The sequence below is a fragment of the Lynx canadensis genome, chromosome C1 (genome assembly GCF_007474595.2).
Source record: "Lynx canadensis isolate LIC74 chromosome C1, mLynCan4.pri.v2, whole genome shotgun sequence".
In the NCBI taxonomy this organism is placed as follows: Eukaryota; Metazoa; Chordata; class Mammalia; order Carnivora; family Felidae; genus Lynx; species Lynx canadensis.
In genome coordinates this window covers 117,292,096-117,304,913 of record NC_044310.1, presented here as the reverse complement: position 1 = coordinate 117,304,913, position 12,818 = coordinate 117,292,096, and the positions used below count along the sequence as shown (strand labels likewise).

Here is a 12,818-nt window from a genome sequence, read left to right as displayed (position 1 = left end):
AGATGTCAGCACAGAGCCTGACGCGGGGCTTGAACTCATAAACCGCGACAACATGACTTGAGCTGAAGTCGGACGCTTAACTGACGGAACCACCCCGGCGCCCCGGGACAACTGCTATTTAAAAGAGACAAAAAAACAAAACAAAACAACACACACACAAAAAAAAAACAGAACAGAAACAGAAAATAAGCGTTGGCGAGGGTGTAGAGAAACTGGAACCTTGTGCTTTGCCGGTGGGCATGTAAAATGCTGCAGAGTATCTTCTCAAAAAATTAAAAGTGGAATTATCATACAATCCAGCAATGTCACTTCTGGGCATATACGTATAGAATGGAAAGCAGGGTCTTGAAGAGATCTTTGTACACCTATATTCATAGCAGCATTCTTTACAATAGCCAAAATGTGGGTGCACCCTGCGTGTCCACTGATAGATGCATAGATAAAATGTGGTGTATACACACACACACACACACACACACACACACACACACAATGGGATAGTATTCAGCCTTAAAAAGCAAGGCAGTTTTGACACCTGCGACCACACGGGTGAACCCTGAGGATGTTATGCCACGTGAAATAAACCGGTCACAAAAAGACAAATACCGTATGATTCCATTTATGCGAGGTACCTATAGCTGTCAAATTCAGACAGACAGAACGTGGGATGATAGTGGTCAGGGCTGAGGGTGGCAGGAATGAAGAGCTGTTTAGTGGGAACAGCGTTCCAGTTTTGCAAGATGAAAAGAGCTCTGGGGAAAGATGGCTGTGGGGTTTGCCCAGCAGTGAGAACACGCTTCATGCCATCAAACTGTAAAAAAATGGTTAAGACGGTAAATTTTTGGTTATGTAGATTTCACTGCAGTTAAAAAAAAAAAAAAAAAGGTTTTGTCTTGCCAGACTGCCCCTTTCTTGATCTTGTGGTTACAGAGAGCAGGCTTTTGTGGGGACAATTTTTTGTTTGTTCGTGTCTGTTGGTGTTTCTGGGTTGTTAACTCTCTTGGTCCAAATCTGGTATATATGAAGCAAAAGAAAAATTAAAAAAAATAAAACGCAGCCAATTCACCACTGTGTGGCTCTTCGGGTCCCAATCCCCTAGCCAGTGGGCCTTCTCTCCACTTTTCAGAGTCCTCTTGTGTTTGTTTTATATGTGATGTTCAAGGTTTTTAGTTGAACTTAGAAGGTGGAACAGGGGAAAGTGCATCTACTCCCCTCTTTCCAGAAGCAGGAGGCTTGGTCTGCTGTATTTGTACTGGTTCTCCAGGTAATGCTGGTACTCACCAAGGACGGACTACGGAATTCGCCTCGGAGTCCCAAGCTCCCAGGGGCATGGACTGGGGCTCCCTTGTTTACAGTGAACCTCTGAGCTGATCACAGTTGGTCCTGATCAGTCCTCATGTAGGGCCCCAAACCTTGCTGGGTCTCCCAGGCAGTCTCTGCCCATCCTCGGTGGCATACATCTTCGGTGATTCACTTGCCCACTCTTTTGGCCACTCATTCTGAGACTTCTCCTCAGGCAAGAGTTCAGATTCTCCCCCTGCAGTCTCTGGAAGGTTCTTAAAAAACTCTTGCAAGGTCAAGTGCACAGCAGGGAAGCTCCTTCTTCCTCCTTCCCCCAAAACCGGCTTCCCCAGGCCCTAGCCTTCAGTTCGGTCCTGCTCCTTTCTTCTGGGTCCTCTTGGGGCGTGTTCAGGCTCCCGCGTTTCCCGACACACACAAAACAGCATCCAGCAGGTGGAAAGCACAACACTGCTTTATGAAGCTCTGGGAAGGGGAGTGGCAGTTCTGTGGGTCTTCTGTGCTCCGGGCCTTCGGGGTGGTCTCACTGAGTCTTCCCAGTTCTTCAAAGGTAGGACTTATTGGTGCCAATTCACAGACGAGGAAATAGAGGCTTGGGAAAGTTAAGTAATCTGCATAAGGTCACGCAGGTGGTGAGTGGCAGGGCCAGGACCAGGAGCCCAGTGGCCTGACTTTGGAGCCCAAGCTCTTCTGGCCTTGCCTTAGAAGGACCCAAAACCTCACCAGAAGTCCGAGTGCCGGCCCATTACCCGAACCCAAGGACCACACGCAGAGCCAGATCTGATCTAAGTCCTCTTGGCTGTGACCCCTATTGGGCCCAGTTCAGGCAGCAGGTGAGGACCACGTGACCTGAAATACGAGGAAGAAGGAGCAAGCAATCAGCTGACATCAGATTTTCTGAAGGGCTTATGAGTTTGAAGTGCCCAGTTGGATTCAGAGTTAGAACCACCCTTTCCCCTACAAAGCAATTAAGCCGCTTCAGAGAAAAATGGCTTTGTTTGGCCCTTGGATACCATTCCTGAGAAATGATGGTAGCAAATAATGTACGTTCAGCAAACCTCATGTCTCTGCCGCGCGGCTGGCTTTGGATGTGGTCCAAGAACTGGTGTGATGTCGTTCTCCAGTTCCAGTCCCAGCCAGTCCCGGCTGCCCTGGGTGAGGCTCTTGGCTGGGCCGGATTTTTGGGACCTGATTTAATACATACCGAATGGTTTGAGTCTTCTGTGAAAAAAAGGAAAACATTCCCTAGATTTGGGGAACAGTCATCATCCTGACGATACTAACAACGAGGACGGTTCCAGGCCACTAGGGTGTCTGGAGGCCGGGCCTGGGAGGTAAGCGCTGTTACAGCCCCACCCATTTTACAGATGCAAAAGTGGAGGCAAGGAGCACCTTCAAAGCAACCCCGTTTTCATGAAGTGCTTCCCGATTTAAGGTCCTTCTCTTAGTGTGAACTGTGCACCCAGGAGAGTAGCCAGCACAGAGGCAGTCATAGCTAGGTGCTCAACAGTCAACACTGGCTGAACGAATAAAGGATGCATTTCTTGTATCTTCATCGTGATGAACTTATATTTGATGTCATTTACTTCAATTTCCCACTCAGTGCGGGAATCTCTTCTATAACATCTCTGGTAGATGGTCATCCACCTTGAATACCCCCAGGGATGGGGAGCTCACTCCCTCCAGAGACAGCTCTTCCCACCTTTGGACAGCTCTAATCTAATCTCAGCAAGGACAACAGTTCATTATTCTGAGCTGTGCTCAAGCTTCTCCCATTTCTACTGGTTAGTCTTTAAAAATCAGAAGAGGCCTGCTCCTTCTCCAAGTTTTCCCTTTTGGGGATGTGGGTGAAGCTGGCCTGGGTGTCGGAGTCTTAAGACCCAGCCACGGGGTGACAACCGTGTGGAAGGGCTGCATATGTTCGGTCTGAGGAAGATGAGTCGGTAGCGAGGTGAGGGTGTTATGAGGGGAGCCCTCGGTTATTTTCAAGGCGCTGCAGATACGAATGAAGAAATAACAGTCGTAATGGCAAATAATTACTGTGGTGCTGGGCCCTGAGCTAAAAGCTTTCCTGCTATCGTCTCAGCCGTGTCCCATAACAGTCCTCTGCAGTGACTCTTACCCCACTTTACAGATGAGGGAACTGAGGCACAGGAAGGTTAATCACGTGGGCAGGGTCACTCAGCTGGTAAGTGGAGATACTAGCATGCAAACCCCAGTTGGTCTGACCGGACCCTTCCCTCCCACCTCCCGCACGCACAGGGGACGCACAGCGCTGGGTGGCCAGAATATGGCTCACAGGTAGAAGCTACAGGAAGACGGGCAAATGTCTGGTTAGGTGCAGCACTTTCTAGAAGTCAGAAATATCGGGCCGATGCAATTAGCTGCCTCGTAAGGTGGTAGACACCAATGTGGGAGCAGGGTCCAGGGGGATCCACGTCACAGAAAAGTCTTTGGACCACGTTTATCCAGTTGAATCCAATTAAAAACAGATCCCTAGGGCAACCTTTAAAAGAGAAAAAGGAAAGTGAGGATGAATGGTGTTTGCAATGTATCTCTGAGCCCAGCTAGAAACTCCTTCTCTGGCACCTGCGTCTGAGTCCCCGCCAAAACATTAGGATTCTCGAAAACCCTGGTCATTGGGGGCTGGTCTTGACCTTGTTTCTAGGAGTTAAGAAGCAGAGAAGGGTGGATGGAAGGCCTGGGTCTCCTCAAGCAAAAGGCCCATTCCCTCCAATGCCCATCTATATGGTGAGATGAGCCTCAGAGAAAGCAAGTCACTTGCCCAGGGCCACAGACCTCATACACAGCTCTGCTGGGGACCTAGGAGAGACAGCCCCGTGAGCTAGCCCTCACTCAGTCCTGGGAAGCCTCAGAAGAGAGGCTGAGCTCCGTCCTGGTAACCCCTCTCCCTCCGGGTCTCCAGGGACTGGCTCCGGATCCTGGAATAGTAGGTGAGAACATTCTGGCCTCCGGTTTCCCTCCTGCTGGCGAATATTGGGCTCAGGGTCACTTGAGAGCTGGTGCCTGGCCGGGAGTGGGAGACTGGACACATGTCCGGTCCGCAGGTGCCCTCAAGAGACCCACTGAGGTCCAGGTGGCGCCTGGGTTCCTCCCAGAGGCAGTTTTGTGGTTGGTAGATGCCTGCTCCATCAGGCCAGTGCCCTGGGCCCTTTTCCACCCGGCCTTCTTTCAGCTCTTCCTGTACTTTAGGAGAATAATTAGATGATTCTATGCTGTGGCCCTGTCCCCTGCAGGCTGGCGTCTGGACAGCACAGAGGACGAGTCTCCTCCTGGGGCAGGCCAATGGCGGGAGCGTCTGGGAGAGGGAGGCCTGAAGGTGGACAGGACCTAATGGTGGCGGCAGCATCACGGACAGCCGCGGTTCCTGCTCACCCGGGACCTCTCCATCCAGGAGACCCAGGCAGGGCAGGGTTGGGGGTGGGGAGGCCCCATGGGTGCCAGTTCATAGGCTGGGATGCTGAGTCACTTGCCTGATGTTGGGCTTCTGGTGAGTGAGTGAGTGAGTGAGTGACAGGCTCGGAACTGGATCCGGTCAGAGTGTCCTTAGGCCTGTGGTCTTATCACCTCGACAGTGCTCTCTTCCCCTGGCCGGACCCTGCCTGGAGCATTGCCACTGCGGCTCCCACTGCCTCACGGGCCTTCTGAGTGTCAGAGGTGGGCATGGGGTTCAAACGGCCCCCTCCTTCCAGGAAGGGCTGTTCACCCTCCTCCGTTTGCTTCTCCTAAATGGAGGCCTGTGGTCTCCCCAGACGTCCCTGCTGTCCGAGAGGAAGGGCCCCCGGAGAGCACCTTATGTCTTGTTTGATGGACAACAAAACTGCAGCCCAGAGAGGGCAAGCGGCTTTCCTGAGGCCACAGAACAAATGGGGGCCAGAGCCCGTCTCGAACTCAGGCATCCTGACTCCCAGGCACACACACGCGTGTGACTGGGGTCTCCGCACTTTCCCTCTTCCAAAGATGATACTTTGTCACACACATGGCAGAGGGACCAGGCACAACCACGACCCCAGTCGCTGTTGAAGTGGTCCAAGGATCCGTAAAACTGAACAGTTTGTTGGTGGGGACGGTTATGGCTCCCAAGTGCCCCCCCACCCATCCACCAGAGAGGCACCTAGGCTAGAAATCACGTGCCACCAATTCTCTTGCTCCCCGCTTCCCCCCTCTGAAGAGTGAGGTCCTGCTTTCCTTCCAGCCACTACCTCCCGGAATGCCAGGAGCACTCTTCTGTTTTGGGAGAAGCTGCCGTCAGCCTCAGTTTCTCCATCTGTGACAGTGGCTCCACGCCCGGCTTGTTGGGCTCATCAAGCGACCCACAGGGAGAGGCAAGTGCGGAGAGGGCTATGTAGGAAAGTCACCAATTGTCCGAGCCCTTTGTCCCCACTTAAACTGCAGCAGGGGACCTGCGCGACAGCCAGGGCCTCTTATTTCCTTTGAGTAAGCGCTCTCCCTGCAAGAGGGAGCCACTGACCTCAAAGGCCGGCCCACAAAGGGGCCCTGACATCGTGGGGAACAATGTCGCCTGTTTACCTGACAGATTGTCCGCTTTCTTTTCATCTCCGAGGAAAAGAGCTCCCGCTGGGAGCCGCTAATCCCAGAGTAAACAGATGACCTCGTGGTGCTTTTCTTCCGGAGGTGGGGTGCGGAGGCAAGCGCCCCAACTGTGCAAACAGATCCTGGAGGCCTCGTGCGCCTGCGGGGGCGTGGCCCCGGGGCCCGGGCGGGAGGAGCCCCTCCCTCGAGCCCGCCCTCTTTCTCCCTTTGTGGTTTCCCGTTGAATGCGGAGAAGCTCAAAGGCAGGGGCGAGAAAGGTCAAAGCCAATTTGCAGGGCCAAGCGTGGGGGAGGAGAGAAGGGGCCAGACGGGGCGTTTTGGGAGGCCTGACCTTCACCTGGATACAACCCCTGTGGCCTGTCCCCAGGCCTTCTGTGGACGCTGTCCCTGGCAGAGCCGGCGCGGTGTCCTGGCCACTCCCTTACTGGCTGTTGGCAGAGGCCAGCAGCTGCCCCTCTCTGAGCCTCAGTTTCCCCATCTGGAAAGCAGGGATGAAGAAGACAGCCGACCCTTAAGGCTGTTGCAAAATATTGCCATGAGCTCTCCACAAGTGGCGGTGACTTACGATTAGAGAGAGAGAAAGCCGAGTCTGGAAGCTGGAATGAGACGCCAGCAGAGTGTGGAGAGTGTTCGGGGAGAGGGTAGGCAGAGTCGGGACAAAGGCACTCAGTTAGTTGGGACTGAATAGCGCTTGTATGCGAAACAAGATAAAAAAGCCTCTGAAATAACATATCACATTGTGGGGTTATCTCTGGGAGGGGACCCAAATTCTCCCACTTCCTGGTGGTGTGACCTTGGGAGAGCTATTTGACCCTTATGTCCTTTGGTGTCCTCCTTTACAAATAGATAGACAAGTCCTGTGTCAAAGGGCTCTCCTTGAAATGAAAAGAACCTGGCACAGAGTAGATGCTCAATTAATATCAGTTCCTGGGGCTTAGTAAAGGCAGGCTTTACTCCTTGCAAGGAGCTTGGGTGGGGGTGGGGGGGAATCTGGATGAGTTAAAGACCCATGGGATGGGAGCCCCATCACGCCTTATTTGGATGCCGCCAGAGGCTGCCCTTTCCCTCGGGTAGTGGGGAGCTGGGTGGGGTGGATCCTCCCACAGGGTGAGCCCTGGGTGACCAGCCGGTGCCTTCCCAGCCACCTCTCTTGGCTGTCCCTACAGGCTGTGTGTGCCTCATCTCGGCATTCAGGGCTTCTGCGACTATCAGCTCCTCTTTGGGGTAGAGAAGGTGAGAGATGTTTAGGTGAAGCAGGTGGTGTCTCCCGGGGTTCCTCAGGTTTCCTTTTTAAAGGGAAGGAAGGAACGAGAAGAAAAAGCAGGAAAAGGATGTACTATTTGGTGAACATCTTAAAGCAAGTTTATAGGTATCAGAAGCTTTGGCTTCAAGGAACAGCAAACTCAATTTACTGTAGCTTAAACAAATGGAGGTTTCTTTTTCTAACATATTAAGAATTCTGGACATGGGTGGTTGCTGGTCTTGGCTAACTGCTGGTGATGCCAACAAAGACTGGTGTCTTTCCAGCTTTCTACACATCACCCTTAGCATGTAAAAACCTACTCATCTCCTCAAGGTGGCAAGATGGCTGCCTCAGCTCCATCAGGAAAGTAGGTCTCCCACGAGCTCCCTGCTGATGTCTCATTGGCCAGAAGTGGGTCACGTGCCCACTCCTGGAACAAGATGGCGGGAATGCAAATTCCTGAATGCACTTCCCCAGCCTCCAACAGGAGCAGGTGAGGGTGGGCAGGCTACGTGGGTCAAAGGGACCCTGTCCAACCATCTAATCAGTTGCCTTCCAGAGGAGATGGTTCTACTCACACCCCAGTCGTACCGCGGCAAGCCGGTGCCCAGGGCAGTGAAATGCTTACTCAATAAGCACTTTGATTGATTTCCTTTGACATTCTGGGCCAGCAACCAAAGATGCAGAGATAAAAGCCACTCCTTTGCCTTTCAGAGACAGAAGGAGAATCGTAATAGTAATAATAACAGTATAATAGCTAAAATTCACCGAATATATACCAAGTGCCAAGCGCTTGCGGGATACTTTCTAGACCTTATCCACTCTCTTGCTCACTCCAACCTCAAGCAACAGGCATGATTCTACCTGTTACAGAGGAAACTGAGGCCCCGTGAGGCCCACAACGCAGGCCCATGTTACACACAGTAGTGGATGTAAGAGCCCAGGGATGAACCAGGCTCTAGGGACACCCATGGGAAGAGGGTCCTGCACTCCTTGGGGAGACCTGGGAAAGTTTCTGGAGGTGGAGAGGTGTATGTAGGGTCTGGAGACACCAGCTGGAATTTCACAGTCAGACAAGGTGGGGAAGATGTCCCAGACGAGGTAAGACATGTGTGAGGACACATGAGAAGTGACATTAGGAAGATCTATGGCACCCCTAGGGTCCGTCCACCCACACTTGCCCAGAAATTGCTTTCTTTAAAAGAAGCGTCGAAAATAAAATTATACTTCTAAAATCAGTGAGTGACATGAATGGTCAAAGAAATGCAATTCATTTATAAAGTTGTCAAAGATGAAAAGGAAACACCTTAATATTTGACACTGGTGTTGGGGCAGCGAAACAGGTAATGTTTGCACACAGCTGGTGGGACGGTGAATTGGTGTGTAAGCCTTTAGAAAAGCAACTTGAAAAATATTCTTTAGAATGTGCTGATCTTTTGGCTTGCTGTTTAGAAATACATCCTAAAGAAATGATAAATAAAAGTAGACAGATACCTGTGCAAGAGAGATAATTGATTGCAATACAGTTTTGTGTTTTCTCCCTTGAAGTTTCCCTCTCAGTGTCCCAGGTTTGTAGCCAGACCCCTCCTGACTCCCTAGTCCCAGGGGCATTGGAGGACCCAACCTTGGGTCCTACAAAGCTGCTTGAAGGGAACATTTTTTCCCTGTTTTTTGTTTGTTGATTTTGGTTGTTTTGTTTTTGTGAAAAAGAAAGATCAAGAGAGAAAACATGCAGGCTGTCCCAGTAAAACAGTTCCTTCCAGTAAAGGGGAGGAGTTGAAAGAAAGAAGGGGGAAGGTTCCTAACACCTGCAAAGGGGCCTCGAGTCCCAGAGGTGGGACCTCAAACCCCCCCCCCACCCACCACATGGCCACACCCCAGGACATGGCTGTGATTTCCCAAAGCTCACTGTCCAAGAAGACTGGAGTGACAGCCGTAGCCCAGGGTCCTGAGCTTCCAGCCTGACGTACAGTAGCAGCCACTGGATATCAAAGAGCATGCCCTCTGGGAGGATGAGTAGCTACAGACCCCAGGACCTTTGCACGGCCCTAGCAGACAGCAAGATCTCAAAATGACTGAGGTTGATTTTCCTTGATCAGGCCTCAGGTGGAATTTAAATAAAACTGAATGTGACATTCTCACCTATCTACATTCATGAGAAAAAAATGTTTTTAAAGGTAATTGAGTATAAAGTTATTATCTTGTTTTGATTTTTTTAAACCATTAGTTAAATATTTTCCATAGAAAGATACCAAAGTCCCCTGCCCTACGTTCCCTGACCTCCAGGCACATACCTTTACTATTGCACCAACCTTGCTGGGAGGGTCATTATCTATATTTAGTGCCTCACTCTCCTTCGAGGTTCTCAGGTCCTGGAGACTCATCAAGACATTGTCTTATTTACCTCCATGTCCCCAGTCCTTGCACAACGCCTGGCAAATGCCCAGGGAATGAACGGGTATATGAATGAATGAATGAATGAACGGATGAACGAATGAATGAACAGGTGTCTGGTATCTGGGTTAAAGGGCCTGGTGAGGCCCATCTCTGTTGTCCCCACACAGATGCTCCCGGGCAGCTCTAAGGGCTGTGCACTCAGCCACAGAGTTAACTGCCAGCACAAAGTCGGGGAGTGTAAACAGCCCTCCTCCAGGCCAGGGCCGACTGGCAGCATCCCGGGCAGCTTGCACAATCTTGTGGGCTGCTGTGATTCTCATTTTTGGGGCATGGAGTCATCTCTGCCATGGGCCTCTCCCTCCTTGCCCTGGATTGTCTCTTGGCAACACAAAAGGAACTGTATGTCTGTTGTCAGCGGGAAGAAATTCAGACCCCCGATCCCTCCTGGGAGCTGGTCCTGATGAACCAGATCTGCCCAAGGACCCCAGGAGGCTGGAGCTGAAAGGGAGCTCGAAGGTCCCCCAGACCGACCTCTTCGTTTTACAGATAAAGGGCCTGAGACCTTAAGAGGTGGGGACACTGAGCTCACTGCACTTGTGGCAGAGCTTGGCACGGAGCTGAGTGTCCTGGGATGGCAGCTGGTTTCAGAACCAGCCAAACAGGGCTGTAAATTCCTGCCCAGCCACTGTCCAGCCGTGTGAACCTGGATCAGGGATGTGTCCTTCCTGAGTCCCCATTTCCCTGTCTCCCCGGAGCGGCACGCAAGGTTGTTGTGGAGACCTGTCGCAATGCTGTCTTAGAGCCCCTAGCACCGTGCCTGGCTGAGACCGGGGCCTTCTGTCTCCTGCCTCCTCCCACCCTTTCTTTCCTAACTTCTCCCGCCCACATTCCTCACCATTCCTCCGCTTCCCTCTGAGCCCTCCACTACAGGGCAATTTGCTCCCCAAATTGCATGCTGTGATCACCCCTAGATTCATTACTGTCTGCCTACTTTTTCTCTTGCTTTTTCTGTTCTCACACACCTCTTGGTCTTGCCACATTCATTCATATTTTCCTTCCTCTCTCCCTTCCTGCAAACTTTCCCAGGCCTCTGCTATGCGCCAGGCACCTGCTGGGCAGAGAGGCTCACGGCCTCCTCCTGCCCTTTCAGAGCTCATCTACTGCTCAAGAGGGGCTGCGTGAGCAAGGACGAGACAGGGCGATGCTGTGTGTCCACAAAATCGCGTATTCTAACTCTTGTTTCTGGAACACCGCGGCAGATAGAAGACTGACCCCTTAAAGAGGGCTGTGTCCTAACCCCCAAATCTATGAATCTTACCTTACGTGACAGAAGGAGCTTTGCAGATGTGGCTAAGAGCAGGATTTTTTTTTTAATGTTTATTTATTTGAGAGAGAGAGAGAGAGAGTACGTGTGCACACACACGCGTGTGAGTGGGGGAGGGGCAGAGAGAGAGGGAGACAGAGGATCCAAAGCAGGCTTGGCACTGACAGCAGCCAGCCCGACGCGGGGCTCAAACTCACGAACGGTGAGATCATGACCTGAGCAGAAGTCGGACGCTCAGCCGCCCAGGTGCCCCCTGTTAAGTACAGGCTTTGAGATGGGGACACTGTCCTAGATTATCCATGTGGACATAGGGTCCTTACGAGAGGGGAGGAAGAAGGTCAAGAGGAGAGATGCTATCTTGCTTGCTCTGAAAATGGAGGAGAGAGGCCATGAGCCAAGGGATAGCAGGTGCCCCTGGGGCCCTCAAAAAAGAACCAGTCCCACGGACACCTTGATTTTAGCCCTGGAGAGCCATTTTGGGCTTCTGACTTCCAGAACTGTAACAGCATGAACGTGTGCTGGTTTAAGCCACTAGGTTTGTGGTCATTTGTTCCCAACAGCGATAGCAAACATATAAGACCGTGGTTCTCTGTCCTCTTGCAGTGAGGTGCCCTTGTGACTACTCCGCCAGTGCAGTGTGACTCATGTGACACGTCTCTCTGGCTGAGGCCTCTGTCTTCCTCTGGCCACAGCCAACGAAGACACTGCAGCTGGTGGTGGAAGTACAAGATGGTGATCAGCTGCTGGTGGCCTGGGTCCCATCAGTGACTGAGTGGAGCACAGCCCCCACCCCGCCCCCACCAACCATCTGAACCTCTTAGGATTTGGGTATTATTCGTGACAGCAACATAACCTAGCCTTTTCTTCCTGCGGGAGCGCTAATGAGGCTCTTGCCTCACGGTGGTGACGACTGAGCCTTGAGAAGACAGATCGGCCCTTAAGAGTGTGAGCAAAGGCCTGGAGGGATTGGACTTTATTTGGCTGGCCCAGGGTGCATTGTGGGAGCGGAGGCTGGCTGCAAAGGTTGGGGGAAAATGGAGAGCAGGGGCGCTGGCGGGACTCTGGCCGTTCTGTCTCCCCCCCCCCCCCGGGGTTCCAACAGGCTTGGACTCATTTCCTAGCGTGTACTGCTCGGTGTGCATCTAGTGTGCCTGCAGGGCTCACGTGGACACATGCGCGTGTGTGGCCGAGAGGCTTCTCTTGGCACAGGTACACGTGCGACCGTAGGCGTGTGCATGTGTGGGTTTACCTCTGGTATAGCTGCAGCTCCGGGGTGGGCGGGGTGGGGGTTGGGGGCTGGTCTGGGACAAACGAAGGTGTCAGGTGTGGGTGGGTTTCTGGTGCGGAGGAACAGAGTCCAGAGGGTGCGGTGAGGGGGGGCGGTGGGTGAGGGTGTATCAGGGTGAACAGAGAGACTTCTCGAATCATGGGTGAAGGAGAAGCTCTGGGATACACCGGTAGCTCGTGAGGTGAGTCCCAACACGTAGCGCCCGCCCTTAGAGCCCTACGTGCAGTGATTCACTGACCTGTGCCCTCTGCAGGGGTGAGTGATTGCTGTATGAGCCTGGCTCGCTCTCGTGGGGCCAGCGTGAGCCAGAGAACACCCTATCACGTCAGTCCCACCGCGGGCCAGGTTTGCATGATGTTTATTGCTCAAATTACTCACTGTGCTGTTACCTGAAATACATTTAATTCCTATTAATAACGAGCACTGTAGGGCATAGATTTCATCATTAGCGTTAAATTACTTTATTGCAGTTTACAAAGCAGCTGCCTGTGATGTGTGACGCATCAGCCCAAGTCGGAGCCTACACACACAGGCCGCTCGCATGTGTGTGGACAGTGCACAGTGCGGCTGTGTAGTTGTAGGCAACGTGTTTTCGCGCACGCTTTCAGCCGCACGTGAAGGCAACCTTGTGTTTGCTCGGCCCATCTGTGGGCTGCCCTAGACCTGAGACTGGGGCGTGCTTTCCGCAGTCT

At 52.3% G+C, this 12,818-nt stretch overlaps 1 long non-coding RNA gene across 1 annotated transcript; it reads right to left on the bottom strand.

Moving 5' to 3' along the window:
• Positions 1-1,479: 1,479 nt before the first annotated feature.
• On the bottom strand, positions 1,480-5,940 carry LOC115522239. The gene is made up of 2 exons (XR_003971298.1): positions 5,851-5,940; positions 1,480-3,805 (listed from the first exon to the last, which is right to left on the bottom strand). It is a non-coding gene; the product is annotated as an uncharacterized LOC115522239 (long non-coding RNA).
• Positions 5,941-12,818: the final 6,878 nt, after the last annotated feature.